The sequence below is a fragment of the Callospermophilus lateralis genome, chromosome 3 (genome assembly GCF_048772815.1).
Source record: "Callospermophilus lateralis isolate mCalLat2 chromosome 3, mCalLat2.hap1, whole genome shotgun sequence".
NCBI classification, from domain to species: domain Eukaryota; kingdom Metazoa; phylum Chordata; class Mammalia; order Rodentia; family Sciuridae; genus Callospermophilus; species Callospermophilus lateralis.
In genome coordinates this window covers 45,883,408-45,889,223 of record NC_135307.1, presented here as the reverse complement: position 1 = coordinate 45,889,223, position 5,816 = coordinate 45,883,408, and positions in this window count along the sequence as shown.

The following is a 5,816-nucleotide window of genomic DNA, read 5'->3' as shown; positions in this document are numbered from 1 at the left end:
TTTCCCTCTCTGACTTAAAATCCTGTTGTTACCTCTTGTGCCTATCATTTTTTCCTTCTGTTGGCAGTAACCAAAGTATGTTCTTTTAGTATTAATAATATAAAAATCATTAGTGGCAGTTTGAGGGGAAGTTGCATATGTGCACTTTACTCTTTTTAAAGAGGGAGTGATTTAGACTGTCCAAAAACATTAGATAGTTTCTAATAGAGCAAATGTGATACAAAGGAAAACAAGACGGGAAATGTATTTAAACGGGCTCTGTAACATTAATCTTGGGCAAGTCTATTTTTGTGAGAAACAGTTTTCTCATCTCATGTGATTTTTGGGGAGTTGTGGTGAATGTTGGAGATTGAATCCAGGTCCTCAAGCATACTAGGCAAGTGCAGTTTTCTCATCTGTGAAATGAAAAAAACACTGGGGACTGGGTATACAGTTCAATGATAGAATGCTTTACCCACTATGCATGAAGCCATGTCAATTCCCAGCACTGGAAAAAAAAATGAAAGCTGAGCTAGACCACTGATTCCCCACATGGATCAGAGCTCAACAAGGTTTAAAAGGGATCTCTGCATATTCCACAAGGGAAAATATCCTCAACTACTTGCTTTCTGGGCTTTCTATAAGCTATATGGAAAGAGTTGGAACCAGTGATTAAATGATGTTTATATGAAGGAGGTGGAGGCGGGAAGATAATAAAGAATGAGTTTTGTGGGTGGGGATGTAGTTCAGTGGTAGAGCATGCTCAGAATGTACAAAGCCCTAGGTTTAATCCCCAGCACCACTCTCTTCACTTTATATACAGTTGGTTTGGTTATGAGATGTCCCCAGAAAAGCTCATGTGTTAGGCAATACAGGAATGTTCAGAGGTGAAATGTTTAGATTAGGAGAGCTATAATCTCATTAGTGAATTAACCCATTTGATGGATTAATAATTAGGGCTACTGGGTGTTAACTGTAGGCAGACAGGGTGTATACGGAGGAAGTAGGTCACTGGGAATGTGCCTTGGGACTATTATCTTTTCCCCACCTTCACTCTCTTTGTCTCTCTTGTTCTTATCAGGTATTTTGGTCACAGTGGACTTACACAAACTAGTTTTTAGGACATTTCCAGTACCTTAATAACATTTGATGACTTATAGTATGCTGATATCTGATTAGAAACTGTGTGTGTGTGTATGTGAGTTTAATATGTTTCAACTTACTGCCAGGTGATATGTTACAGGATAACATATCTTGTGCTGCCATATTGTAGCTATGCAAGACCTACAGTGTCACTGTCAAACCTTGCATTCTTCCCAGATCTCACCACCACCTTCCCACGCACCTCCATCGGGGATTCTTGTGAAAGGTTCTCAGTGGTCTGAAACATAAAAAAACACCTGGAGTAGACATTAGAAAGACAGGTAAGTTATTGTGCCCCTCCTCTGAGAATGTGACTACAATAAGAAGCAGGAAAGCACAAAGATACACAGATGTAATTTGTTATAATAACGGAGGAGAGAGCTGTAGAGGAGTAGTGTTTTGTATATTATTTAAACTTAGTTGATATTATTGGTTCAAGCTAGTTTGTTATAAATTTAAGAAGATAATTATAAATTTCCCAAAGCAATCATGGAGATGTTATAAGGAGAAAATTGAAAATGATGCAATAGTATATTTATTATAAAACTATTCACAATTATTCCTATGTTCCTTTAAATTTTTAAAAAATTTCTTGAATTATCACCTAAGGAAACTGGTGTCCAACAGTGTTTTGGCTTGATGTACAAAGGGCTGCAAAAGTTTTCTACCTCAATTTTACAGCATAACTCTGAACATAATTTCTTTTCCTTTTGTGTTCTTAGGATGCTATCTATAAGCAATTATCTCAGATTATTCAACAGTTGTAATGTTTTTCAGCATAAACCACAAAGAGAACTACAAACCTTTGGCCTTGCTCTGCCTCAATCCCTTTTAAAAATGAAGCATAAATTATGTAATACTTGTATGAGGTTTAAATAAACACATGGATCGGGAGTTATAGTTTGCTGATCCCACTGAAGCTAATTGTTCTTTTTCATGATCAGCTTGTCTTGCTGTTTAATTTCATGATGTGTAACAGATGACCACAGATGTAGAAGCATTGAGCAATGCACATTCTCTTATACTCTTTGAGTCAAGAGTCAGGGCACACTTTAGCAGTGTCTTCTACTCAGGGTCTCACAGGCTCTAATCCAGTTGTTACATTCTTTAAATACATATCTATATATTTATATCTATATCTATAGATATAGATAGATATATGTATGTGTATGAATGTATTTTTTTAAGTTAATAGACTTTTATTTTTTTTATTTATATGCAGTGCTGAGAATTGAACCCAGTGCCTCACACATGCCAGGCAAGTGTGCTACTGCTGAGTCCCAGCTCCAGCCCCGCAGTTGTCACATTCTTTTTTTTTTTTTTGATACATTTATTTTATTTACTTATTTTTATGTGGTGCTGAGGATCGAACCCAGGGCCTAGGTGAGCTAGGCAAGCACTCTACCGCTGAGCCACAACCCCAGCCCATTGTTGTTACATTCTTACCTGGAGATTCAATTGGAGAAGAATCTGCTTCCACCATCTTCAAGTTGTTGGCAGAATGCCCATCCTTATGGTTATAGGACTGAAGTTACTATTTTCTTGTTGGTTGTCACCCAGGATCTGCTCTTAACTCTTAGATGCTTCCCCTCTAACTGTGGAATATGCACAGTTACAGTTTGGATTTGAGGTGTCCCTCAAAAGCTCCTGTGTTAATTCAGGAATATTCAGAGGTGAAATGGTTATTAGATAGATTATTAAAACTGTAACCTGATCAATTCATCCTGGTTTGAATGTAATGGGTGGTGTAGGCAAACTGGGGTGCAACTAGAGAAGGTAGGTCACTGGGAGTATGCCCTGGAAAGGTTTGTCTTCCTTGTGCCCCTTCCCCAACCTTTTTGCTTCCTATTTGTCATGAGGGGAGAAGCTTTCTTATACAAGGCCCCTCTATCATTATGTTCTGCCTCATGTTAGGCCCAGAGCAGTGTATTTGGCACACCATGGAATGAACCTCTGAGATCGTGAGATAGGATGAACTGTTTTCTTCTTTTAAGTAGTTGTCAGGTATGTTGTTTGCAGCAAAGAAAAACTAACAGACATTATTAATGTCACTTACTAAATCTGTCACTTAAGCTTCAGTGAGTCCAAAATGAATTTGTGCTTATATGGTATGTGTTTCCATGTATATAAAACTTAGACTGTATATTCTTTTCTCTATTCCTCTTCCTCTGAACCCCTTGAAACTTTACCCCTATTACTCTGTGATTCTTCCTTGCTAGAGCCATTGGCCCACACTCTCTCAATCACCCTTAGTGATTTGGAATAGAAGGAGACAGGTAGTTATAGAATGGAAATCGGAAAAGAGAGACCTTACTATGTGTCATGAAATATTAGGATATTCTTGATAGCTTTCCATAGCTGTGACAAAATATCTGAGCCAAAAAAAGGCAGAAAGATTTATTTTGGTTCACAGTTTCAGTCTAAAATCAGTTGGCTACATTGTCTCTGGACATGTGGTGAGGCAGACCATCATGGTGGACGGGTGTGACAGAACAAAGCTGCTCACCTCATGGCAGCTAGGAAGCAGAAAGAGAGGCCAAAAGTCCCTGAACATTGCTGTATTATAGACCAAGCCTCCAACACATGAGCCTTTGGGGGACACTCCAGATCTAAACTATACACACCCATATCCAATTTTGAATATTGTCAATATTGACATTTGACTATGATTGACTTATTTGATTTTTATGATTCCTTAGCAATCAGGCAGACACTGGAAAAATTGAAAAATGCAAAAAAAAAATTGTTTTCAAATATAATGAAATTTGTTTATGTTTTAAATTTAAATATTAAGGAAGTTACCCCATATATGCACATGTATATTATATAATTTGTATCAATTAAAATATTAAAAATTTCAGGGCTGGGGTTGTGGCTCATGGATACAATGCTCGCCTAGCACGTGAGAGATGCTGAGTTCGATCATCAGCACCACATAAAAATAAATAAAATAAAGCTATTGTGTCTAACTACAACTAAAAAAAATTAAAAATTTATGAAGCATAAAAATATATAAAAATTCAAACATTTTAATTTTATAGTTTTATTTTCTTATTTAGAACCAGTTCCTCACCTGCTCAGATTTCAGACATTTTCCTGTGCTCTGAAAAAGCTGGGGGACCCTGGCGCTGTTGTATTCACATGTAGTAGCATGTGAATTCATATGTTGGAAACAATCCCCCAACTCACTTTCTGTATAGAAATATGAGTTACAAATAACCTCCTCTCATTTTGTGGTTTGTCATTTCACCTTCCTTGTGGTTTCTTTCAACAAATAGAAGTTTTTTCTGTTAAGATAGTCAACTTTGTTGTTAAGATAGTCAACTTTGGTTGACTATATGGTTAACACATTTTGTATCTTGTTCATTATTCTTAGATCAAAAAGATATTCTATATTTTTTTGGAAAGTTTAAAAAATTACATTTCTATTTGTTTAATTCATCTCTGATATATTTTTTCATAGGGACTAAGCATGCTTTATCTTTGTTGAAAAGTCCATTTCTTCCCAGTGATTCTATGATGTTATCTTTGCCTTATGAAATTTCCAATATGCCTGGATCTATTTCTGGCTCTGGGCTCTCTATTCTGTTCCATTAATTGTTTATTATTCTTTTTATATTTTTATTTTTTGGTACCAGGGATATGAATCCAGGGCCTTGTGCAATGAGCTACATGTCAGGTCCTTTTTATTTTTTATTTTGAGAAAGGTTCTTTCTAAGTTGTCCTGGCTGGTCTTAAACTGCAACTCCTGCCTCAGCCTTCCTAATAATAGATTATAGATATGTACCACTGCATCTGTCTTCTATTTGTTTTTATACCAATATTATATAGTATTACTTACTTTAGTTTTATGGTAAGCCATGCCGATACATTTAAAATAATTTATCAAGTTCTATAAAACTATGTCAAAGTTTTTATTGAAATTTAATCTAAATTTAATTTAGTCATTTTGGAGAGATCAATATCTTTACAATGTTGTGTCTTCCTATCAATGAAAACAATAGTTCTCTGTTTCTCAATGAAATTTTATAATTTTTAGATGCCACCCTTGCATCTCTTTCTTTTATTTGGGGTGGGGGAAGTACTCTGGATTGAACACCAAGGGGTGCTTTATCACTGGGCTACATTCCCAGCCCTTTTTATTTTTCGAGACAGGTCTCACTAAATTACTGAGGCTGTTTTTGCGCTTGTGATCTTCCCACTTTAACCTCCCAAATCTCTGGATTACAGGTGTGCACCACTGAACTCTCCTGGGTTTTTTTGTTTGCTTTTATTATCTTGCCCTTTTAATGGATCTCTTATCTTTGCATATTTTTCTGCATAACACATTACCCCCAAACTTAGGGAACTAAAATAACATCATATATTGTTTTGAGGTTCATGGAATCAGGACTTTGGGGAGTGACTTGGTTGGAAGTTCTAACTTGAGGTCTCTTAAAAGGTTGACGTTAAGATTCAGGCTGAGGCTGGAGGATCTGCTCCCAAGGTGGCTCCCCAATTTGATGTTGGTTATTTGCAGGAAGCTTTGGTTCCTTGTCCTGTGGATCACTGACAAGATGGCTCGAGTGTCTTTACTGCTGATTCACCTGGAGTAAGGGACCACAGACCAAACTGTAAAGTGCAGTATCTTTTATCTTTTATGACAACTTTGGAAGCAAGACATTGTCACTTTTGCCTTATTTGATTTATACTAA